Source organism: Pleurodeles waltl, chromosome 6 (genome assembly GCF_031143425.1).
Source record: "Pleurodeles waltl isolate 20211129_DDA chromosome 6, aPleWal1.hap1.20221129, whole genome shotgun sequence".
NCBI classification, from domain to species: Eukaryota; Metazoa; Chordata; class Amphibia; order Caudata; family Salamandridae; genus Pleurodeles; species Pleurodeles waltl.
The window spans coordinates 1,109,387,791-1,109,413,728 of record NC_090445.1 but is presented as its reverse complement, the minus strand read 5'-3'; the positions used below and the strand labels follow the sequence as shown (position 1 = coordinate 1,109,413,728).

The 25,938-nt window shown below is 51.0% G+C and overlaps 1 protein-coding gene and 2 long non-coding RNA genes across 5 annotated transcripts in view; 1 reads left to right on the top strand and 2 right to left on the bottom strand.

Annotated features, from left to right (window-relative positions):
• LOC138300621 (uncharacterized) overlaps nucleotides 1–25,938 on the bottom strand; it is a 179,313-nt gene that overhangs the window by 14,078 nt on the left and 139,297 nt on the right. The gene's annotated exons all lie outside the window — the stretch shown is intronic.
• Nucleotides 900–25,910, bottom strand: LOC138300620 (uncharacterized). Of its 2 annotated transcripts, none has more exons than XR_011204971.1 (3): nucleotides 25,820–25,910; nucleotides 1,994–2,375; nucleotides 900–1,281 (listed from the first exon to the last, which is right to left on the bottom strand). It is a non-coding gene; the product is annotated as an uncharacterized lncRNA (long non-coding RNA). The 2 variants fall into 2 exon arrangements; XR_011204972.1 differs by lacking the exon at nucleotides 25,820–25,910 and adding an exon at nucleotides 24,335–24,356.
• Nucleotides 24,077–25,938, top strand: part of PHF13 (PHD finger protein 13) — a 21,959-nt gene continuing 20,097 nt past the window's right edge. The window contains exon 1 of the mRNA XM_069240225.1: nucleotides 24,077–24,489. The gene's annotated coding sequence lies outside the window, so the exon portion shown is untranslated. The remainder of the gene's footprint in view (nucleotides 24,490–25,938) is intronic.

Here is a 25,938-nt window from a genome sequence, read left to right as displayed (position 1 = left end):
CGCAATTTGCGAGCTTGTGCGACTCGCAATTTGCGTGTCGCTAACTGGAATGCAGGTAGAATTTGCGCGGACAAATTGCGACTCGCACCCGGAGTCGCACCGCAGATAGCGAGTCCGCTGTTTGCGACCGCGCAAAAAACGGACTTGCAATTTGCGAGTGGGTGTCGCAAATTGCGACTGTGCTGAAAATTGAAAGCAGGTGCTGCAGAACACTCCAGAAACCACTCCAGAACACTCAGGAAAACACTTCCTGGCACATGATGATGACATCACAGCCAGGAAGTTTACAAACACACCTGGGAGGAGGGAGGACCACACCCTTTTTAACTGCAGCACAGCTAACAGAGCACCACCAACCATGGCTGACACTCCCAGGAAGAGAAAGCTGAAGTTTGCAGAGAAGGAGCTGGAGGTGCTCACAGATGAGTGCTGTCAGCACCATGATGAGCTTTTGGGGAAGGCAGCCCTCAATGTGCCAGACTCTGCCAAAAAACGATTTTGGCAGGAAATTCAGGAGAAGGTAAACTCCCTGGGGGTCAGCCACAGGAGTGTGGATGAACTAAAGAAGAGGTGGTACGACCTCCGCTCCCGGACCAAGGAGAAGGTGGCAGAAAGGCTCCGGGAGATGAGAGGCACAGGAGGGGGACCATCTTCCATACCACCACCCCCCACACCCCTGCAGGAAAGGGTGGAGGAGACCCTGGAGCCGGAGTCAGTAACTGGATTTGGAGAACTGGACACCTCTGAGCCCGGAACATCAACCAGTGAGTACCATGTGATATGCCTGTACCCCCATCAATGCCATACCCCCACCCACCATGTACACAGGGGCATGCACAACCAAGATAGCTCCATTTCAGAGTAGCAAACACCAGCATGATGCATTATGGGCAATGTAGTCAAGTAGGCAGTTAATATGCAAATGTTTATTAGGAAGTGTTCAACATATAGTAGACACTGACAGTGTTTTCCCCATGTCCCACAGGTCTCCCACAAGACACCCCCACCAGCCAAAGCAGCCAGGAGCCAATGGTCAGCCAGCCCCACGAGGAGACAACAGGAGCAGCCACCACTCCCACATGCACCATCCCCTCTCTGGCAACTCCCGCTGCAACAGTGGTCCTGGAGCCTGCACCAGTAACAAGCCGGAGTCCCACATCACACATCACAGGGCCTCCATCGCTGCGCAGGCGACGCAGGATGAGGAGAGCAGGGCAGCAGGCAGAGTCAGGGCTTCCATCCACAACACCGACGGAGGCACAACTGCTACGGGGTCAGCGCCTGCAGAATCAACAGTTAGGGCGGATTAGTGGGGTTCTGCAGCGCTTCGAGAGGAACCATGCAAACAGCATGCAGCAGGTTCATGCACAACTGGAGGTCATTGGGAACAACACAGGTGACCTAGCCCTGTCAATGAGCGAACTGGTGGCTGGACTGCTTACGCAGAGTGAGGGTACGCGGCGCAGGGACCGCCAGCTGCTCCAAAGGCTGGACAGGATGGCCTCCTCTATTTGCAGACTGGCAGTGAACACAACTGGGCTGTCAAGGAGAACAGTCAGCCTCCAGGTTGACATGGGCCACTTTGCGGGTGATGTGGCACGGGGCCTGGGCCGGATCACCCATGTGATAGACCTCATGGAGGCACGGTAGGTGTCCAGGGGACACCCCACAAGACAGGAGGGCTCCACTGTCAGCAGTGTCTCTGCTGGTGACGCCAGGGTGCTACGGAGTGGGAGTACAAGGCAGAGCACTGCTGAGCAACCTGGTACCAGCCAGGCTGGCCGAGCCCACCGTAGGCTGCGAACTAACCACTGTCCCTGATGTTGGGGCACATGATGGCAATGTGTCCCATGCCAGGTGGACTTTTTGAAGTCCCTGAACAGTTTTTCCTTGTATATAGTTTGGTTTTTGCACATATTAAATAATTTGTTTGTTCCACTTAACACATGGAGTGTTTGTTCCATTGGTGAGTATGTTAGAAGTTGGCACGTACCTTCCAAAGTATTGGGTTGCAATGTGTTCCCGTCTCAGTCTGCCTTGATTAGCGATGCTCCTATCCCCATGATGGCGATGTGGTTGCTCTTGCTCTTCATCCTCAGAATCTGGGTCTGCAGGGGTGAGAGGTAGCCCACGTCGGGTGGCAATGTTGTGCAGGATAGCGCATGCGACAACTATTTTGAATGCCGTTATGGGGGTATACTGGAGGGCACCTCCACTTCGGTGGAGGCATCTGAACCGTGCTTTCAGCAATCCAAAGGTTCTTTCAATCAAGTTCCTGGTCCTCTTATGTGCACTGTTGTATCACCTCTCGCATTCATTGCTGGGTGTTAAGTACGGAGTCAGTATCCATGGCCGTAGTGCATATGCACTGTCACCTGTTGGGCACAAAAAGTACACTGTTAGAAAGTCCTGGTTGGTGTGCACATTGATCTGTGTGCATGTCTACAAGGTGTATGCAGCTCTACCTAGGAGGTATCCGTCTCCAAACTCCCCACGTTCCAGGTGTTGGTGTATCCCACTGTGCCTAAAAATGTAGGAGTCATGAGTACTGCCTGGAAATTTAGCAACCATGTCAGTGATGACATAATGGGCGTCACAAACAACCTGAATATTGAGTGAGTGGGTACACTTTCTATTACGGAACAGATATTCCAGGTTAGCAGGAGGGCATATTTGAATATGTGTCCCATCTACACACCCTATGACATGGGGAAAGTTGGCAATCCGGTAAAAGTCCAACTTGGTGCTGTTAATTTCTGCCTCATTCCTGGGTAGGTATATGTATCGGGACATGTGTGTGAGTAAGGCATCTAGGAATGCCCTGAGGAACCTTGATAGTGCACTTTGGGATACCCCACCTACCACAGCAATGACCCCCTGATAGCTCCCCGAGGCCAAGAGGTGCAGTGAGCACAGCACTTGCACATTCGTAGGGATGGCGCAGCCGCGCACAGTCTGGCGTTCTAGCTGTGGTTTGAGTAAATCTATTAACTCTAGTATAGCTGTGCTGCTAAGTCGGTATTTATCATATATTTCCTCCTCAGTTTGCTGGAAGAGTGTCTGCCTTGTTCTGTAAATCTTCTCCTGTCTCTGGCTCCTCCTCCTCCTCTGCTGGGCTGCGTGGGCTCTCCTCCTCACTGCTATCAGGTATATCTCCGCCATCTTGAGTAACCCAGATTCCTTCTGGGTCTCCTTTTATACTTTGGTAATGGTTACCACCTGCTCTGAGTTAGTGGTAAATTGGACATGCAAACTGGGCTTTTTGCGACTAGTCGCAATTTGCGAGTTGCTATTGCACATGGTTTGCGACTCGCAAATTGCGACTTCCTATTTGCAGGTCGCAAAATGGGGTCGCAAATTTTGCGAGTCGGTAACGGCTCGCATCGCTTTTTGCGAGTCGGAAATGGGATTTTTGCATCCCATTTCCGATTTTGCGGAGTCGCAAATAGCGATTCGGGCCATTTGCGACTCGCCAAAGTTTGCTACATCTGGCCCTAAGTTCCAAAAATTGTCATTGGAAACTGATTTTTGAAATTTGAGCTATTTTTCTAAATTTTTAAAAGTCCTACTAGGGCCTTGTGTTAGTCCCTGTTAGCATTTCTTTTAAGGTTTAAAAGTTTTTGTACAAGTTTGGATTAAGTTCTAGAGATAGTTTTAGATTCTTAAAAAGTATTCCAGCTTTTAGAGAAATAATGTCTGCTGCAGAAGAGATGGTGGTGGAGCTCAACCTCACCCCTTACCTGCATCTTAAGATGCCAGAGTTAAGGACGCTCTGCAAAATCAAAAAGATAAAAACTGGTTCAAACCCTACCAAAGTACAGCTCCAGGAGCTCTTGGCAGAGTTTGCTAAAAACAACCCCTCTGATGATGTTCTCACAGAGGGGGGAAACTAGTGATGTGGAGGAATTCCCACCTCCAGTCCTAGTTAGGGAGACCAGGGTTTCTCCAACCCTGACTCCAGAAGTGATAGTCAGAGATGTTGCTTCTCTCACAGGAGAGTCCAACAGCTCTGGAAGCATTGAGGGCAGCCTCAATGAAGATTACCTCTTGTTAGCCAGGATGGCCAAAAGATTGGCTTTGGAGAGACAGCTCCTAGCCATAGAAAGGGAAAGACAAGAGATGGGCTTAGCTCCCATCAATGGTGGCAGCAATTTAAATAGGGTCAGAGATACTCCTGACATGCTAAAGATCCTCAAAGGGATTGTAACTAAATATGTAGATGTTGATGACATCACCAAATGGTTCACAGCTTTTGAGTGGGATTGTGCAATCAGAAAAGTAAACAAATCTCACTGGGGTGCTCCCCTTTGGGAAATGTTCACTGGAAAGTGTAGGAATAGACTCTCTGGAAAAGATGCAGATTGAGGGCTTTGGATTCTCAACTGAGGAGTACAGGATTAGGTTAAGGGGGGGGGCTCATAAATCCTCGAGCCAGACCTGGGTTGATTTTGTTGACTTCTCAGTCAAAACACTGGATGGTTGGATTAATGGCAGTGGTGTAAATGATTATGATGGGCTGTACAATCTGTTTATGAAAGAACACCTTTTAAGTAATTGTTTCAATGATAAACTGCATCAGCATCTGGTAGACCTAGGTCCAATTTCTCCCCAAGAATTGGGAAAGAAGGCGGACCATTGGGTCAAGACTAGGGTGACCAAGACTTCCACAGGGGGTGACCAAAAGAAAGGGGTCACAAAGACTCCCCAGGGGAAGAGTGTTGAGACATCCAAGGGTAAAAGTAAAGAGTATTCTACAGGGCTCCAAAAACCTGCTCAGGAGGGAGGGTCCAAAGCCTCTTTACAATCCAATTTGGGGTACAAGGGTAAAAACTTTGATCCCAAAAAGGCCTGGTGTCGTAGCTGTAATCAGCAGGGACACCAAACTGGAGACAAGGCCTGTCCCAAGAAAGGTTCCACTTCAACTTCTACTCCAGTTAGCACTGGAATAGCCAGTCTTCAGGTCAGTCTCCAGGTGGGATCAACAGTGTGCCCAGAGCAAATCAGGGTTCACACTGAAGTTACATTAGTTTCTGAGGGTGGGTGGACTTAGCCACACTGGCTGCCTGGCCCCCTAATATGGAAAAATACAGGCAGCAACTCTTAATTAATGGGACTAGCGTAGGAGGCCTGAGGGATACAGGTGCCAGTGTCACAATGGTGACAGACAAATTGGTTTCCACAGGACAATACCTGACTGGACAAACGTATCCAGTCACCAACGCTGACAATCAGACTAAAGTACATCCCATGGCTATGGTAACTTTAGAATGGGGAGGGGTCACTGGGCTGAAACAGGTGGTAGTCTCCTCAAATATCCCAGTAGACTCTTTGCTTGGAAATGACCTGGAGTCCTCAACCTCAAGACCCATGCAGCAATGCTGGGTATCCCTGAACTGATGTGTGTCAGGACAAGGGCACAGTGCAGAGCTCACTGTGAAAAAGAGGTGTTGGAGTCTGGAATAATGGCCCAACCCTCCAAGAGAAAAGGAAAGAAGACTGGGGAACCAGCTTCAAAACAACAAAAGAAAAAGAACCTCTCTTCCCAGGAAGAAGTTCTGCCCTCTGAGGGAACTGAGCCCATGGAGTTGGAACCTTATCAGGTTGAACTCTTAGGCCTAGGGGGACCCACAAGGGAACAGTTGTGTAAGGGGCAAGAAACCTGTCCCTCTCTTGACGGCCTTAGGCAGCAAGCTGCTGAAGAAACCAAAGGAAAAATCCCTGGAACACATAGGGTCTATTGGGAAGAGGGACTCCTCTACACTGATGCAAGAGATCCCAAACCTGGTGCCACTAGGAGAGTGGTAGTGCCTCAGGAGTTTAGGAAGTTCATTCTGACCTTAGCCCATGATATTCCACTTGCTGGGCATTTGGGACAAACCAAGACTTGGGAGAGGTTAGTCAACCATTTCTATTGGCCCAATATGTCCCAGAAATAAAGGAGTTTAGGGTCTCCTGTGCCACCTGTCAAGCCAGTGGTAAGACAGGTGGCCATCCAAAGGCCCCCCTCATTCCACTTCCAGTGGTGGGGGTCCCCTTCGAAAGAGTGGGTGTGGACATAGTGGATCCAGTTGATCCTCCCAAAGCCTCAGGGAACCAGTACATACTAGTAGTAGTGGATCATACTACTAGATACCCTCATCAATTCCCCTTAGGTCCACTACAGCCCCGGAGTAGCTAAAGCACTCATTGGTATCTTTACCAGAGTGGGATTTCCTAAGGAGGTGGTGTCTGACAGGGGTACCAACTTCATGTCAGCATACCTGAAGCACATGTGGAATGAGTGTGGGGTGACTTACAAATTCACCACACCATACCATCCACAAACCAATGGTCTTGTGGAAAGATTCAACAAGACATTGAAGGGCATGATCATGGGGCTCCCTGAAAAGCTCAAAAGGAAATGGGATGTCCTCTTGCCATGTCTGCTTTTCGCCTACAGAGAGGTGCCTCAGAAGGGAGTAGAGTTTTCCCCCTTTGAACTTCTGTTTGGCCATCCTGTAAGGGGACCACTAGCTCTTGTAAAAGAAGGCTGGGAGCGACCTCTTCATGATCCTAAACAAGATATAGTGGACTATGTACTAGGCCTACGTTCCAGGATGACAGAGTAAATGGAAAAGGCAAGTAAAAACCTTGAGGCCAGCCAACAACTCCAGAAGATGTGGTATGACCAAAAGGCTGCTATGGTTGAGTTTCAGCCAGGGCAGAAAGTCTGGGTTCTGGAGCCTGTGGCTCCCAGGGCACTTCAGGACAGATGGAGTGGCCCTTACCCAGTGCTAGAGAGAAAGAGTCAGGTCACCTACCTGGTAGACCTAGGCACTAGCAGGACCCCCAAAAGGGTGATCCATGTGAACCGCCTCAAACTCTTTCATGACAGGGCATATGTAAACATGTTAATGGTTACAGATGAGGACCAGGAAGCTGAGAGTGAACCTCTCCCTGAGCTCCTCTCCACTGACCCTAAAGATGGCTCAGTAGATGGAGTGATCTATTCAGACACCCTCTCCGGCCAACAGCAAGCTGACTGTAGGAAAGTCTTACAACAGTTTGCTGAGCTCTTTTCCCTAACCCCTGGTCAGACACACCTGTGTACCCATGATGTGGACACAGGAGACAGCATGCCTGTCAAAAACAAAATTTTCAGACAGTCTGACCAAGTTAAGGAAAGCATCAAAGTGGAAGTCCACAAGATGCTGGAATTGGGAGTCATTGAGCACTCTGACAGCCCCTGGGCTAGCCCAGTGGTCTTAGTCCCCTAACCTCACACAAAAGATGGTAGAGAGAGATGAGGTTTTGTGTGGACTACAGAGGACTTAATTCTGTCACCAAGACAGATACCCATCCCATTCCAAGGGCAGATGAATTAATTGATAAATTGGGTGCTGCCAGATACTTGAGTACCTTTGACTTGACAGCAGGGTACTGGCAAATCAAAATGGCACCATGAGCAAATGAAAAGACATTATTCTCCACACCTGATGGGCATTATCAGTTTACTGTAATGCCCTTTGGCTTAAAGAATGCCCCTGCCACCTTCCAAAGGTTGGTGAATCAAGTCCTTGCTGGCTTGGAGTCCTTTAGTGCAGCTTATCTTGACGATATTGCTGTCTTTAGCTCCAGCTGGCAGGATCACCTGGTCCACATGAAGAAGGTTTCAAAGGCCCTGCCAGCAGCAGGCCTCTCTATCAAGGCATCCAAATGTCAGATAAGCAGGGAACTGTGGTTTACTTGGGACACCTTGTAGGTGGAGGCCAAGTTCAGCCACTCCAACCTAAGATCCAGACTATTCTGGACTGGGTAGCTCCAAAAACCCAGACTCAAGTCAGGGCATTCCTTGGCTTGACTGGCTACTACAGGAGGTTTGTGAAGGGATATGGATCAATAGTGACACCCCTCACAAAACTTACCTTCAAGAAAATGCCTAAGAAGGTAAACTGGAATAATGCCAACAGTCCTTTGACACCCTGAAACAAGCTATGTGCACAGCACCAGTTCTAAAAGCTCCAGATTACTCCAAGCAGTTCATTGTGCAGACTGATGCCTCTGAACATGGGATAGGGACAGTTGTGTCCCAAACAAATGATAATGGCCTTGACCAGCCTGTTGCTTTCATTAGCAGGAGGTTACTCCCCAGGGAGCAGCGTTGGAGTGCCATTGAGAGGGAAGCCTTTGCTGTGGTTTGGTCCCTGAAGAAGCTGAGACCATACCTCTTTGGTACTCACTTTGTAGTTCAAACTGACCACAGACCTCTCAGATGGCTAATGCAAATGAAAGGTGAAAATCCAAAACTGTTGAGGTGGTCCATCTCCCTACAGGGAGTGGAACACAGACCTGGGACTGCCCATGCCAATGCAGATGGCCTTTCCAGGTTCTTCCACTTAGAAAATTAAGACTCTCTTGGGAAAGGTTAGTGTCATCCTCTTTCGTTTGGGGGGCAGGGGGTTGTGTATGGAAATGCCTCCTTGGCATGGTTACCCCCTGTCTTTTTGCCTTTGCTGATGCCAAGTTATGATTTGAAAGTGTGCTGAGGCCTGCTAACCAGGCCCCAGCACCAGTGTTCTTTCCCTAAACTGTACCATTGTCTCCACAAATGGCACAACCCTGGCACCCAGGTAAGTCCCTTGTAACTGGTACCCCTTGTTCCAAGGGCCCTGGTGCCAGGGAAGGTCTCTAAGGGCTGCAGCATGTCTTATGCCACCCTGGGGACCCCTCACTCATCACATGCACACTGCTTACCAGCTTGTGTGTGCTGGTGGGGAGAAAATTACTAAGTCGACATGGCACTCCCCTCAGGGTGCCATGCCAACCTCACACTGCCTATGACATAGATAAGTCACCCCTCTAGCAGGCCTTACAGCCTTAAGGCAGGGTGCACTATACCACAGGTGAGGGCATAGGTGCATGAGCACTATGCCCCTACAGTGTCTAAGCAAAACCTTAGACATTGTAAGTGCAGGGTAGCCATAAGAGTATATGGTCTGGGAGTCTGTCATTCACGAACTCCACAGCACCATAATGGCTACACTGAAAACTGGGAAGTTTGGTATCAAACATCTCAGCACAATAAATGCACACTGATGCCAGTGTACATTTTATTGTGAAATACACCCAGGGGGCATCTTAGAGATGCCCCCTGAAAACATACCCGACTTCCAGTGTGGGCTGACTAGTTTTACCAGCCTGCCACACACCAGACATGTTACTGGCCACATGGGGAGAGTGCCTTTGTCACTCTGTGGCCAGGCACAAAGCCTGTACCGGGTGGAGGTGCTTCTCACCTCCCCCTGCAGGAACTGTAGCACCTGGGGGTCAGCCTCAAAGGCTCACCCCCTTTGTTACAGCGCCACAGGGCATCCTAGCTAGTGGAGATGCCCGCCCCTTCGGCCACTGCCCCCACTTTCGGCAGCAAGGCTGGAGGAGATAATGAGAAAAACAAGGAGGAGTCACTGGCCAGTCAGGACAACCCCTAAGGTGTCCTGAGCTGAGGTGACTCTGACGTTTAGAAATCCTCCATCTTGCAGATGGAGGATTCCCCCAATAGGATTAGGGATGTGACCTCCTCCCCACCGGGAGGAGGCACAAAGGGGGCTTAGCCACCCTCAGGGCTAGTAGCCATTGGCTACTAACCTCCCAGACCTAAACACACCCCTAAATTGAGTATTTAGGGGCCCCCAGAACCTAGGAAGATAGATTCCTGCAACCTGAAGACGAAGAAGGACTGCTGACCTGAAGTCCTGCAGAGAAGACGGAGACAGCAACTGCTTTGGCCCCAGCCCTACCGGCCTGTCTCCCCACTTCGAGAAAAACTGCAACAGCGACGCATCCCCCAGGGTCCAGCAACCTCTGAAGCCTCAGAGGACTACCCTGCATCTAAAAGGACCAAGAAGCTCCCGAGAACAGCGGCCCTGTTTAACAAAATTGCAACTTTGCAACAAAGAAGCAACTTTTAAAGACCACACGTTTCCCGCCTGAAGCGTGAGACTATCCACTCTGCACCCGACACCCCCGGCTCGACCTGCGGAAAACTAACTCTACAGGGAGGACTCCCCGGTGACAGTGAGCCCGTGAGTAGCCAGAGTTGACCTCCCTGACCCCCACGGTGACACCTGCAGAGGGAATCCAGAGGCTCCCCCTGACCGCGACTGCCTGCTTCAAGGAACCCGACGTCTGGAAAACACACTGCACCCGCAGCCCCCAGGACCCGAAGGAACCGAACTCCAGCCCAGGAGCGACCTTCAGGCAGCCCTCTTCTAAGCCCAGGTGGTGGCTACCCCTAGGAGCCCCCCCCTTGCCTACCTGCATCGTTGAAGAGACCCCCGGGTCTCCCCATTGATCTCTATTGAAAACCCGACACCTGTTTGCACTCTGCACCTGGCCGCCCCTGTGCCGCTGAGGGTGTACTTTTTTGTGCCTGCTTGTGTGTCCCCCCGGTGCCCTACAAAACCCCCCTAGTCTGCCCTCCGAAGTCGCGGGTACTTACCTACTGGCAGACTGGAACCGGGGCACCTCTATTTCCATTGAAGCCTATGTGTTTTGGGAACCACTTTGACCTCTGCACCTGACCGGCCCTGAGCTGCTGGTGTGGTAACTTTGGGGTTGCCTTGAACCCCCAAAGGTGGGCTCGCTTGGAGCCAACTTTGAACCCTGTAAGTGTTGTACTTACCTGTGAAACTAACATTTACATACCTCCCCCAGGAACTGTTGATTTTTGCACTATGTCCATTTTCAAAATAGCTTATTGCCATTTTTGCCAAAACTGTACATGCTATTGTGGTGATTCAAAGTTCCTAAGATACCTGAGTGAAATACCTTTCATTTAAAGTATTGTTTGTAAATCTTGAACCTGTGGTTCTTAAAATAAACTAAGAAAATATATTTTTCTATATAAAAACCTATTGGCCTGGAATTGTCTTTGAGTGTGTGTGTTCCTCATTTATTGCCTGTGCGTGTACAACAAATGCTTAACCCTACCCTCTGATAAGCCTACTGCTCGACCGCACTACCACAAAATAGAGCATTAGAATTATCTCTTTTTGCCACTATCTTACCTCTAAGGGGAACCCTTGGACTCTGTGCATGCTAATTCTTACTTTGAAATAGTACATATAGAGCCAACTTCCTTTAGTCGTCCACCAGGAACTCTTTAGTGCGGTCAAGGAGAACGATAACGCTCCTTTTGGGTCCAGCCAATGGAGACGCTCCTCTTCCTTAGAGGGATGTGGTGGTGCAAAGAAGGTGGGCAGGGTGAAAGTTTGACCCAGATGGAAAAGGGTCACCACCTTGGGGAGGAAAGAGGCACAAGTTCTTAACACTACCTTGTCAGGATATATCATGAGATACGGTGGCTTTCAAGATAAAGCCTGCAGCTCACTCACTCTCCTGGCAGATGTAATTGCCACCAAAAAGGCTGTTTTAATAGTGAGCAGCCGGAGAGGATAGTTATGCAAGGGCTCGAAGGGAGCACACATAAGGAAGGTAAGAACCAAATTAAGATCCCACTGGGGCATAACGAAAGGCACAGGCGGGAACAGATGCACAAGACCTTTCAAAAACCTCTGTACTATAGCTGATTTAAACAGAGATGGTTGATCGGGCAACTGAAGAAAAGCCGATAAGGCTGCAAGATAGCCCTTGAGAGTCCCCAAGGAGGAACCCTGCTGGGTGAGAGACAATATAAACAAAAGGATGTTAGACAGAGAAGAAGAAAGAGGATCAATAGACCTCTCTGTGCAATATGAAACAAAACGTTTCCAGCGGCAGGTGTGAATCGACTTAGTAGAGGGACGCCTGCCTGCCAGAATGACATCACAGACCTCGGGAGGGAGGTCATAAACCATCAACTGTCGCTGCTCAATCTCCACGCATGAAGGCGCAGAGTTGACAGGTTCGGGTAGAGAACCTTCCCCTGCTGGTGCGACAGAAGATCCTCCCGAAGAGGCAGCCTGATTGGAGGACCGATGCTCATTTTGTGAAGCTCTGTATACCAAACTCTCCGTGCCCAATCCGGAGCCACTAGGATTACTTGGGCCCGGTCGTTCCTGATTTTCTTGAGAACTCTGGGCAGAAGTGGTATAGGCGGAAAGGCGTACAGGGGGCCTGAACTCCACTCACGTCGAAAAGCATTGCCTAGTGATAGCCCCCTTGGAAACTCCAACGCGCAAAACTGCTGACATTGCGCGTTCTCTACGGAGGCGAACAGATCTAACCAAAACTTTCCCCACTGCTGAAAGAGTCCTTGCGCCACCTCCGAAGGGAGACACCATTCGTGATCCTCTAAGCATTTTCGGCTGAGCTCGTCTGCCCTGGCGTTCAGAGAACCTGCCAGGTGTTGAACCACCAGTGTCATGCCCTGCTGTTCCAGCCATGTCCAGAGACGTAAAGCCTCTTGACAAAGGGTCCACGACCCCACACCGCTCTGCTTGTTGCAGCACCACATTGCAGTAGTGTTGTCCGTGAACACCTGCACCCCCTTCCCTTTCACAACAGGAAGAAATGCTTTTAATGCTAGCAGGATCGCCCGAAGCTCCAGCAAGTTGATGTGGAGCCCAGATTCCGCCGGAGACCAGTGACCTCTGATCTCCACCTCCCCCAGATGGCCGCCCCGTCCCAGAAGTGACACATCTGTCACTACCGTTAGATCTGGTTGGGGAAGGGAGAGGAGTCTGCCTTTGACCCAATCGCAGTTAACTAACCACCACTGCAGATCGTTTGCAGTCCCCTCCGAGATATGAACCACGTCGGTAAGATTTCCCTGATGCTGTGCCCATTGGGAGTTCAGGTCGCACTGCAGAGCCCTCATGCGCCATCTGGCATGATTGACCAATAGGATGCAGGAAGCCATGAGTCCCAACAGCCTCAGAGTCTGTCTCACCGAAATCCAGGATAGAGGCCGAAACATCGGTATCATAACCTGAATTTCCTGGACCCACTGTTCGGGAGGATAAGCCCGATACTGCACTGTGTCCAGAACAGCTCCGATGAAAGTGAGCTTCTGAGAGGGAGTCAGGTGTGACTTTAGCACATTTATAGTGAACCCCAGCGAATGCAGGAGGTCCGCCGTCGTCTGGAGGTGGGTGACGAGAGCCTGGGGCGTAGAAGCCTTCAACAGCCAATCGTCCAGGTAGGGGAAGACCGAAATCCTAGACCTGTGCAGATGAGCTGCCACCACCGTCATTACCTTTGTGAACACCCGAGGGGCACTGGTGAGACCGAAAGGAAGCACAGTAAACTGAAAGTGCTCGTGGCTCACCTAGAACCGCAGGTAACGCCTGTGGGCTGGCAGGATAGGAATGTGGAAATACGCATCCTGCAAATCCAACACTACCATCCAGTCTCCTTGGTCTAGGGCAGACAAAACCTGAGCAAGAGTGAGCATCTTGAATTTCTCCTTCTTGAGGGAGAGATTGACGTCCCTTAAATCCAAGATAGGGCGAAGGCCTTTGTTCTTCTTGGGAATCAGAAAGTAGCAGGAATAACAACCACTGCCTACTTCTGATATCGGGACTCTTTCTATGGCTCCCTTGGCCAAGAGAGCCGTAACTTCCTTGCGGAGCAAAGCTAGATGGTCCTCCATCAGCCAGTCCTTTGTCGGAGGGATAGAAGGAGGGAAAGACTGGAAGGGAAGGGAGTAGCCCTTCCGTATGATCCGCAGGACCCACTTGTCCATGGTGATGGAAAGCCAGTGAGGGAGATGAAAACTAATCCTCCCTCCAGCAGGACAGACGTGATCCCGCAGAACCATAATAGGAAGGCTTGGGCGCAGTGGAGGGGGGCTGTGTGGTGGCTGACCTCTGGCCAGACCTTCTGGGTCTGATGGTGCCACGACCATGTCCTCTTCCGGGATACTGTGAAGCCTGAGGACGGTGGCTGAACTGTGGCTGGCGTGGTACCACGCCCCTTCCGAAGCCCCGAAAGTGGCGAAAGACAGACTGCTGTCGTGCTGGCGCTGAAAGGCCCAAGGATCTGGCCATGGCTCGAGAATCCTTGAACCTCTCAAGCGCGGAGTCTGCCTTTTTGCCAAAAAGGCGAGAGCCATCGAAGGGCATGTCCATTAAGCTGGACTGGACATCCCCTGAGAAACCAGTAGAACGTAGCCAGGCGTGGTGACGTAGGGCTACTGACGATGAAATCGCTCTGCCCAGCGAGTCGGTTGTGTCCAAACCACACCGGATCGTAAACTTGGCTGCATCTCTCCCATCCTTGACAGCCTGGGTGAGAGTGTCCCGTACGCCCCCCGGGACCTTGGGAAGCACCTGTGCCACCGTATCCCATAAAGTATGGGAATAATGGCCCAATAGGCAAGAGGTGTTTATGGACCTCAATGCCAGGTTGGTGGAAGAAAACATCTTATTCCCAAGCTGATCCAGCCTCTTGGATTCCCTATCCGGGGGAGCGGAAGGGAAGGCACCACGGAAAGTAGAGGCTTGGACTACCAAGCTGTCAGGAGTGGGGTGTTGTGTCAGGAAACTAGGGTCGCTCAGAGCTGGTCTATGGCAGCGGCCGACTGTCCTCTTCACAGGAGCCCCTGTGCTGGGTTTGGACCACGTACCCAGAAGGACGTCTGTAAAAGCCTCATTGAAGGGCAACATCGGCTCTGAAGCACTCTGAAGCACTTCTGTCGGGATATTCGTCCTGACTGGCACCGTACGCAAATCTAGGTCCAAGACCTCAGCTGCCCTACGCACTACCATAGCAAAAGAAGCACCCTCCTCTGTAGTCACATTAGGAGGAGAGAGCATACCAGTATCTGGAGACGTGTCCAGTCCACTGGCCACCCCTAAATCCTCATACCAGTCCTGTTGTAATCCACATTCTACAGGGTCCTCAGACCCCTCCCATTCCTCTCCTGCGTCTGGCTGATCTAAATAATGCTCAGACAATGATCCGGGCCGAATTTGCTCCGTCGGAGTCGACGTCATACGACGTCGCTCTGGCTCATCCGGAATAAGGATGGGGTTGCCACTGGTGGCGGAATCGTCGGCGTCGGACCTGGCGCCCAAGGAGGTCGACTGTGAGGGACCGGCGCCGGTCCAGATCCAGTATCGGATCCTGGGGCCCCCAACGGTGCCGAGGCCAAAGCCACCGGCATCGAATCCGAAGGGGCCCCTGCTGACCCCGCGGGGCCGAAGACCCACCCGAGGGTGCAGCCCGCTCAAAAACGAGACGCATGGCCTCGTAAAACTCTTTTATTTGAGCAGGGGTCGATCCGGTCCCCGGAAAGTGGGGAAGACGCAGAGTCGACCCTGGCGATGGATCCACAGAACCGCGCTCGGAACGTCGACGTTCCCTACACGCCTCATCGGCCGAGGGACGCTTCAGATGACCTCGAATGCCTACTGCGGGACCGTGACCTCCGCGGAGTCGCGCCGACCAAAGACGAATGTCGGGCCGCAAGAAGCTTAAGGGATCTCTCCCTCAAGGCCTTCGGCGCCATGGCCCGACAGTCGGAGCACGAGGTGGAATCGTGGTCCTTCTCCAGGCACCAAACACAAACACGGTGCGGGTGCGGGTCCGTCACGGACATGGTGCGATGACACGCACCACACGGCTTGAACCCTGTCTTTCTCGAAGACATGACTTCAAACAGTCAAAAAAGCGTCGACAAACCGTCGAAGAAGGGTAGCTCTTTCTGTAACTGCGCTTAACTGGCGCAGAAGGAAAAGAACTGACGTACGCGCGCCGAGACGTCGTCTATATAGACAACCGGGATGTCATAGACGGCTCCAACGACGCTGATGACGCACGCGGAGCTGGTCGACGCACGCAGATCCAAACGACACCGCCCGATGGCGCGCGCAGGGAACCGCTCAGAAAAAACTCCGGATTCAAAGCTGACGCCAGAGAATTCTAAGGTAAGGAGGCTGCAGCTAGAAGTCTCTATCAGATATACTTTGCTTCATTATCTATTAGGTCTATTAAGCAATAGTTGTTTGGGAGCGATCTGTCCCCCTTTTTGAAGATGGGTGAAATTATGGCCCATTTCCAGGACTGTGGGATTATGCCTGTGTGGCTTATTTCCAGGTAGAGTGGTTTGAATATCGTTCCTCAGAAAGACCTGTTGTGCTTGAAGACTGCAGGGGACAGGGGTAGTCGGTTGGGGCCCGGAGCACCTTCTCTCCTACCCTTGGCTATCAGATCCTTTATCGTGACAGATTCAGTAAATATTTAAAACAGAGTCTTCTCTGGAGACTGATGTAGAAGAGGATTTCCTACAATTAGCTGGCTTGGTGCAGGCATACTGAGTGGTGCGTGATTGAGTACTGGCAGTTGAAGTGGACTCCGAGATGCTGTGCCAGACAGCTTCTGGTATGTGTAATGTAAAACCGCCATGTGAGGGGCGTGTAAGATTGCATATTGAATGCCAGAAGTGCACACTTTGGTTACTTTTTGCATCCTAGTATAGCTTGGCCCATAGGTCTTCACTGCGGGTCCTATTGATTTCCCACTTCAGCTTTTTTAGAGGCTGTTCTTGATGTTGTAGGGCTTCGAGCAGGTCTGGATTCCCTGGCGTGCCACGAATGTGCCTTATGATGAAATAAATTTTACTTTTTTGCGTATCGCAGTGCGACACTGTGGACCTGCAGCAAGCGTATTGTTACGGAAGGGGCTATGTATCGCCGGGTACTGACCGGCTCTGCAAAATTATTGCTTCATTTGGTGGTTAGTTGGTCCCACTTTAGTACCTCACTGCTGTTGTTCACTTCCAGTTCGACTGCCAGGTTCATTGCTGCATTAGATACAAGCTCTATGTTCAATTGTGCGCATTTAACCCATTTGAAGTGTAAGAAGTAATAAGCAGGTAGCTTGCTTTATCCATTTTAGAAATCGTCATGTTAATGGGTAGTTCTTGTGGACAGTGGTCGATCTCACTCCTGTCTCCTTGGTAGTAGGTGACTTGTTCAAACAGTGGCAAGGTGAAGAAGGTATAGTTGATTGTTGTGGAAGCTGTTGTTGAAAAGTATGTTGCTGTGGGTGGTGAGTCCTCCAGAAATCTACCATTCAAGGCTCCTAACTGTAGTTGTTCTAGGTCTTTGAGTAGTGTCATCTTTATCCTTGTGGGTTGTCTGTAGTTATTGGCCCCCTGTGAAGACCCCAGGCACTGGAAATAGCGATTGTGGCTTCATCTGTGGAAGCTCCAAGTAGGTACAAGTTGAAGACCATGATTTAAGAGTAGTACAGGGGATCCTGTACCTACTTTCACTATACTCCGAATTTAGAGATTTAGTGATAACTACCAACACTTTTTATCTATTTTTTGGGGAGTTTAGACCTTATTTTATTCTCTCCCCACACTCTTGTTTTTAATCATGACAGAGGTCAGATAGCTCAATAAATTATGTTTTAGCTCTAGTCATTTTTAACAGCATTTCCTTTGCATACCAATCCTATACTAGTACACCTATTGACCAGCTGGTTACCATTAGAAAAAGATCTCCGGCAAAGAGCCCCTTTGTGGGGCCCGTCAGGCATTGCAGTGCCGGCCCGATGAAGAGCATAGCCCAATGATGAAGCATGTCACCAAATAGTGAGTGAGGGCTCTTGCTTCAAATAGTTGGACTCCCAGGAACCTGTGAACTATAGGTACATACTCTTACAGTGGAACTGTGTATATCTTTTGATTTATACAAGTTGAAGTCGCCTGAGACAATGATGTCGGCCTAATCAGCAATTTCTCCACTACTTACATAGTTTTCAAGTTGTTCCACCAGCTTAGTAGCATCGTTAGATTTAAGCTTGGGATGAAGGTAAGTATTTACTAATGCTCTCTCTACTGTAGGCACATCCATAGGAGTGGCAATTGCTGCAGTGATTAGTAAATGAAAGGGTGGAGACCAGAGGGAAGACTCTGACTGACAGTGCTAGAGAGACATAGGTGGCTAGGCCACCCAGCAGGTGATCGTACTTTGCTTTTCTGATTGTCGGCGTAAAGAAACACATATTGCCCTGTAGGTAGAATGGTTCTTCCAGCCATGTTTCCTGCATTTGTCTAATGTCAACGGTGCTAATATACTGGATGAAGTCATGGTCCAAGTTTTTTGTGAGTAGGCCGTTCACATTCCAAGAGCAAAGACAAAGCGCTTCCTTTGTTGGTGTGATGCCCCTCCTTGTGACTAGCGTTTGTCACCGGGACCCATTACAGTTATAGATCGTTCTTGAGATCCACCTTAAATCGTTGTTGGGTTGGAGAAAGTCTGTTGGAGTGTGCAGCATGTGACCCCGGGAGTCCCCCAGAGTGGTAATGGAGGAACTGGAGGACGTTGATGAACAGCCCCGGGCGCTCTTAAGTATGGAGCGGGTTTCCTTGATGAGGGGGTCTGGTTTTATCGCTGGTCCAGTCGTTAATAGAGGGTCGGGTAATCCACCTCACGGTGCATGGTGATACTGATGCCTCAGCGTTTAAACGTTGCTCTTTCGGCGAAGATTGATTGGGCAATGGGACTGGTCTTCCACGTAGCATTGGTTGCTTTGAGGGTTGATAATGTGTTGGGGCAGACAAATTCTACTGTCAGGAGGTCCGTTGTACTCAGACCACTGATAGATGGAATGTGTGATAAGAGCCGGAGTATGTTTCTCCTGTTCAGGATGTAGACTGTGCCCTTAGATTCTAGGGGGGATGAAAAATCAGTATGTTAGTGTTGGAAATGGCCCTTAGCAGGGTTATCCCCAAACTTTTTGCCTTCTTCCTCCTATTTTTTTAGGTCTGTTTTTGCTGGTTTATTGGCTCTGCGCACTTCACCACTGCTAATCAGTGCTTACGTGCAAGTGCTCCCTATAGAAATTGTACTGTTGATTGGTTTATCCATGATTGGCATATTTGATTTACTAGAAAAGTGCACTAGAGGTGCCCAGGGCCTGTAAATCAAATGCTATTAGTGGGCCTGCAGCACTGGTTATGCCGCCATGGCTCAGACCTGCCACTGCAGTGTCTGTGTTTGCAGTTTTAAAGTGCCAATTCGACTTGGCAAGTGTACCCACTTGCCAGACCTCAACCTTGCCTTTTACTACATGTAAGGCAGCCCTAAGTTATGCCCTAGGTAGCCCCATGGGAGGGTGCAGTGTATGTTTAAGGTAGGACATATACTAGTGTGTTTTATATGTCCTAGCAGTTAAATACTGCCAAATTCGGTTTTCACTGTGCAGTGCAAGGCCTATCTCTCTCATAGGTTAACATGGGGCCTGCCTTTAAATATCCTTAAAGCCCAAATTCCCTTTAAGAGTAGATAAAAATGTGGAGTTTAGGGTCTCTGAACTCTTAATTTAAAAATACGTCTTTCAGTGAAGTTGTTTTTTAAATTGTTTGTTTGAAAATACCACTTTTAGAAAGTAGTCATTTTCTTGCTCATACCATTCTGTGACTCTGCCTGTTTGTGGATTGTCTGTCTGGGTCAGTTTGACAGTTGGGCTGTTTTGCACCTCTCTAGACAGTGACACAAAAGGGGGCGAGGTGTAGCCTGCATATCCTAATAAGCCATCTGAGCTAGAGAGGAGGGGGGAGTGTTCGTTCACACCTGAAAGGACTGTGCCTGCCCTCACACAATGCAGTCTCCGACCCCCTGAGGTGCGTCTGGGGCCTGGCCTGGACAAGAAAGGATCTTGCAAACACTTGAGACTTTGCTTTGAAGTTTGCCAACTTCAAAGGCAGAACTGGGTATATGAAGAATACCCAAAACCCCAGACTGGTAGAATCTTTCTGGAATCAAGAGGAACCTCTGCCCAGGAGAAGAGCTGAAGGAGGAGGACTGTCCCTTTGCTGTGTTGCTTTGCTGGACTGGCCTGCAGTTGCTGCTTCTGCATGAAAAGAGTGCAAAGGGTGAACTTTGCTGTGTGTCCTGCTTTAGAAAATGCTCCAAGGGCTTGGAGTAGAGCTTGCCTCCTGTTGGAAGTCTCAGGGACACCAAAGACTTCAGTTTTCTCGACCTGCAGCACTGGGAACTGTGTGCTTTGTGCTGTTCAATAGGAGAAACCACTGCGTCGTCACCAACGATGCCGCTGGCCTGCACCGTGACCTGCTGTCGCGACACGGAGTTGCATTGCCCTGCTCCGCACCGCGACCCTGGTCTCCCGGATGCTGTCATCGGACGACTTCACCGAGCCGCAGCTTGCATGGTGACCTGTGGGCCCCGCACTCCGGCATCGCATTCTCACACCGCAGCCTGGGCATCCCCGATGCAGCCGCTCCTGCTGACACCGGTGCTGCTGTCTGCACGGTGGCTTGTGGACACCGCTCATGAGGTACACGAATCACTGTCCCGTCCCGCACTGCAGCCCTGGTCCACCGACGCCAGCACCATCGACTCCTGTGTCATCACCAGGCATCCTGCCTTCACCGTGGCCTGTGCACACCGCTCCTGAGGGTCACGAAGCACCGTCCTGCACCGCTGGCTTGGGCCTACCGACGACAGCGATTCTGCAACGACGACGCTGCCTGCCCCGTGACCTGTGGACACCGCATGTCGCACCGCCCCGCCCCACACCGCAGCCCTGGTCTCACCGACACCACTGGATGCCATCACCGAGCCGCTGCCTGCACCGTGACCAGTAGGCACTGCACGTCGCATCGTCCTGCTTCGCGCCACAGTCCCGACGTCATCCACGCCGGCGCACCCGACTTCATCAGCATGGAGTTCGACCTGCAACGCGTGTGACCTCAAGGGCCCGACGACTCCTGCACCAACTCTGGAACCAACACCGCGACGTCAGCGACGCCGCTCTCCAGAGCTCACCGCGAGGATCACAACGCCCTGCAAATCGAAGGTACTGTTTGCGGGTCTTCCCGACACAGTAGCTGGCCCGCAATGCCGCAGCCAGTCTGAACTGTTGGTTTTGTTGATCACGATGCCGTGATGGCCTCAGGTGGAGCTATCGACTTCAAGGAACTGCAGTTTTTAGTAAATCTTGCAGAATTCATATTTTTCTTACTGTATGTTGGATTTTTATTGTATTTGGACTTGTTTTATATAGATAAATATTGGCTATTTTTCTAAAACTGGTGTGGTGTCCTTTTGTAGTGTTTTCACTTATTACTGTGTGTTATGTGCAAATGCTTTACACATTGCTTCTGAGATAAGCCTGACTACTCGTGCCAAGCTACCAAGGAGGTGAGCAGGGGTTATCTGAGAGTGTATCTCCCTTATCTTGACTAGACTGAGGGTCCCTACTTGGACAGGGTGCAAACCGTCTGCCAACTACAGACCCCATTTCTAACAGTTAGTATTTATAGGCTCTGGTCGAGATTCCAATTTCTGCAGAGGTTGGCGTCTTGTGTAGGGCTGGTTGGTATGCAAGTCACACTCTGACATTTCAAGTGGTTCGATGGTAGAAAGGTCCTTTCCTGGTATGATAGTATGATTCGGTAAGGTCAATTGTATTGGCTGGTTGTAGTTTCCGTGTGTTGAAATCGCTACGGTTTGCACAGACTGTGGCGTTTCCAATTCTGCGTTGTTGGCAACCCATTTCTCAGACTTAGAGGCCGGTGGCTTAGGTGCAAATGTTGCAGCAGCTGTGCCAATGGTTGGTAGAACCTCCCCCCCACACCATGTTTCCAGTGGGTTGTTGATCTGCCTTAGCGGACTGGGTTTCACAAACCTCCTGACTTGTTGTAACAGGAGAGGAGGGGACAGTTGTGGTCGAACTCCCCCGGTGGATGACTTTGCCTGAGCGTGGCTGCTCGAGGGTCACCTTCGACCCGTAGGACCAGGGAGATGTAACATCATTGAGAGCCCGGTTTGCTTGTTTTCCAAGTTTGGGGACCGTTACCAATTTGAATGCCAAGACGCTGGCCTTACCATTCCCTGCAAGTTCCTTCTTGCGAACGTTTCTCCTTTGGGCATGCCTTTGCTTAGCGTTGGGTTTCTCAATGAGGTTACCGCCACGGACCTGCCAGATGGTTGCGTGTTCCTGGAGTTTGGACAGTAGGTGCTGTTAGGGCCGCAGTTGTTAAAGCTACTGTTGCGGGTGGCGTCTGGTTGGGCCCCTTTGTCAATACCTGGCTCCTTATTCTTCAGCCACAGGCTATACTCTTGGCTATCATCAGGTGGATTTTTTGTGGGTCGTGAGCTGGGGGGACGGCTTTGGAATAGGAGGGTGTGGGGGAGCTGGAAGGTCCCGATTTTGGAGACACACAGATGCGAAACATGGAGGGTAACATGGATAGTTTGTCTATTATCTGCCAACATGGACAGTTGGTAAGAGCACTCGCGGGATTTGCTTGAGGCTGTGTGAGGAGGGATTTCAGGTTGCCTAGTTTGGTAATGAATGGCTTCGACTAAGAGCTGCATGGTTTTGAGTAGAGAGGCACATGCGCCATCCGTGCATAGATTGTGAGAGCTGGGGCTCGGATCTGGGTCAGTTGGTGTTGCTGCGCCCATGCCCATGATCGTGTCGGTCCTTACACCCCCCTTTTGTGACGGTTGACTGGGAGCAAGATCAGGGGTACTTCTGGGATCTGGGGGAAGAGTCTTGAGAATATGCAATTAGCATGCCCTCCCATTCTTGCATGTCTAGGTAGGATAGTGTTTCTTCGTCCGCCGCTGTTCTGACACCCTCTGTTTGTAAGGTCACGGGGGATTAGCAGGTGGAGGGCCTGATTTGCTGCATTCGTTGAAGTTCCTTGAGGGGATAGGTCAGAAGCTGGAGTCGTGACCTGCTTGTCAGTAGACGACTGGCCCTCCTCTTTGGGGAGCGTAAACTTTGCCACTACCGTTCCACAAAACACTGAGTCTGTCTAGGGGAGGCCCGCTATCGTTCTTCTGGGGCCTGCTGGGGTTCCGCGTGGACCTCTGCCCTGATAGACTGGACGTGTCCCCCCAAAGGTGGTGGGGTTGTGCTAGTGTTGGCAAACCGGCTGAAATTTAGACTTGGAGTGTTCCCCATTTTGGGGGGAATCATCCCAAGATGGGCTGCTTTCCAAGGTTTCTGTGGAGATTGAAGGTTGCAGTGGTGGCTGTAGGCCATGTATGTTACTGCTGCTTGAGAAGATCTGTTATTTTTTAGAAAGGAGAGCTTGGTATAGATTTTTGTTTACAATCTGTAATGTGGCGTTTTTTTGCTTGTTCTAAGTCGTGTCTAACTCAAGGTCTTTCTGCTTCCTGATCCACCTCCGACTCAAGCTCAATCTCAATGAGAGGTGGTGCAGTGGATGGCGTGAGGTGGTTATCTGGAACTTGGAGTCTCTCTCTCTTTCCCGTTGCCAATTTTCTTGTTTTACCTGACCCCATGATTACCTTTTTTCCCACCAAACAGTTCTTTGTAGTAGTCTGGTCAGGCTAGTGGAATTGATGGCCAGCAGTTATTTCTGCTCCGCTGGGCTTTGCTGATGCAGCTACAGGTAGTGGAGAGTGAAGTGGATACCGCTGCTAATGCCACCTTGGCAAGTAAGGCTCGACAGACCCCCGCAAGCCACACCCACCCTACCTGGGCAGCTTCAAGCGGTTGGCTGGAGTTCAAACTTTGCAGTGACTGGCTACAGTCACCGCACTCGCCTGCTCCTGCTGCACTGAAGATTGGCTGTGCTGTGACTCTCCAGTTGCTCCAATGGCACAGTCCCCTGAGCCTGCTGCACCAAGAGGAAGTGGGGATACCGTGGATGCGGCTGATGATGCCACCTTGCAAGTGAGGCTCAACAGAACCCTCAAGCCGCACCCACCCTAGCTGGGTCGCATCTGCGGTTGGCTGAAGCGCACCTTCGCAGTGACTGACTACAGTCACTGCACTCACCTGCTGCTGCACTGAGGACCAGCTGCGCTGCAACTCTCCAGCTGCTCCAAAGGCAGCCCCCTGGTGGCTTCTGATAGCCCCTGGAGCTGCTGCTGCTCCAAGAGGAGATGGGGTGGCGATGCAGAAAGAGCGACTCTTGGCCTGGCAATATCCTGTCACCCAGGTTTTCTGGTGCCTGCAGCCTGATACCCCCGGATGGCCAGGTGAGTGTGCCTGGTGGTCTGAGCTCTCAGCGACTGGCCAACCAGTCAATGCGGGGAGCCCACCCAGACACCTATGGCATCTATGGAATGCAGGGGGGAGCCGCAGGGGTGTAGAGGAGGCGGTAGGAGGCAGTGAGAGGAAGCCAAGGGGAGAGGGACCGGGCCTCGGCGTTACGGTTGCGGCGGAGCGAGGGCGGGGCTGGACGAAGGGCAGAGGGGCAGAGCGAGGGGGCTGGGGTTTCAGTTGGCCGGGCAAGCAAACAATGACACAGCAACCAGCAGTGCCCGGCAACGCTTGCGACAGCCAGTGCGTCCCCAAATCCACCGGCTAGCAGTACCTCCGCACCTCCTCCCTCCTCAGCATCACCTCGGTTCCTCCCGCATTCACCCCCCAATCCCCCCGCCCCGCACCACCTCACCTCACCGCGCCACGACCTCCTCGACTGCTGCTGCTGTCAGGAACTCTGCGCTTCGGCTTCCGGGAAAACGAGCATTTATAGCAGTAGGTTCCAGTCCGCCACTGGGTGACAGGGCTTGAACCTATAACCTGAGCATAACTGAGACACCCATAAAGGTAAATGCACGCCTTGGTACAAACTTAATTGATGTGTTTTATCATGCACGCTTGGTACATGTTTAATTGATGTGGTTTAGCATTTAAGGTAAGCACTCTTTACACAATTCTACGTAATTTATAGCCGTTTGGGCATATTAAAAGACACGAGTATATGTCAATCGCGTACTCAGATTATGGCAAAGGTTGATGAATAAACAGTACAAATGTTATGACAAGCACCTTTTTTTACGAGCCACTCTCTTTCCTTTATCCATATTAGTCATGCGATTCTGAGCTCTGATGCCGCTGTTTATTTGTGTGGGGGCTACAGGTGCCGAGGCCCCATCCCCTGAATCCCACGGATGACTCTTTTGGAGACCGCTGAGTGACAGACCCACAAAGCACAGGCTTACGGAAGAGCGATGAAACTAGTAACTAATGACGTGCGACAATGGTGAGGGTAGTGAGACAACTGAGAAGCAGCTGGGTGTCTACTACCTGCAACACAACAGTTCCTGACGAAGGGGTAGCAGAATGCCTACTTAAGAAGTGGCAGGGCACCGTACCACGATGCCCAGGCGCAGCTGTTGCTAGCTGAGGTCAAGTACTGCCCTGATGCCTTAATCGTCCTGACAGTAAGTATGTCGAGACGGGAAAATCCAGAGGTATGTCTAGCACGACACCAAGACTACCCTACATTGAAGCCATAACACAGACTTCAGCACATAGGACCCGGAAACCCGTGGAGGGTGTTGCAATTCTCCTGAACACACATGGGGCTAAACTCCCCCCTCTCCGGAGAGGCACTCAATCTGCTAGCCCCCATGGCGCACGGAATGGCGAGCAAACCCCACCCTCGAAGGATTCAAACTCTCAGAGAAAGCTACTCCAACAACCATCGCTTCTTTTCATCCGCCATAGAAGGGCCCACGATTGAGGACCCTTAAAGACCGGAGTGGGGTGACTGTGCCGCCCAAAAATCTTCCCACCCACACGGTCACTCATGCATGACACCCTGGAGGAGAATTTCAACACCTGGCGGACTTCCACACCCGGTGAGACAGACAGCACAAAGCACCCTCTGACGTAGGGGGTACACATTCGGACGGGGGAGCGTCAAGAGGCAGTACACCGGTAGGGGCTGTATTTTCGCTCATCCTTGAGCTCATAGGTGACAAATGTCTCCCCTCCTTCACCCCCACCCTCCCGAGACTGTCAGTACTCATATTCACAGCCCAGAACTAGGGATGCTCTCCTACTGCAGATAAATATTCTAGAAGGGAGCCCGGTCTCCACCCCGCCCAGAGGTACTGTTATCACAACCCACTCTCCCCCTACACCCACTTACTCCTTGTAGGGAACAAGGGAGTCTCTCTCGTCGGCTCCCCCACGGAGAGCTGTCACCCTCCCTACAGACAGCAGAGTCTGTGCAAGAGAAGGGCGGGCACTCATGAGCCCGCATCGGAT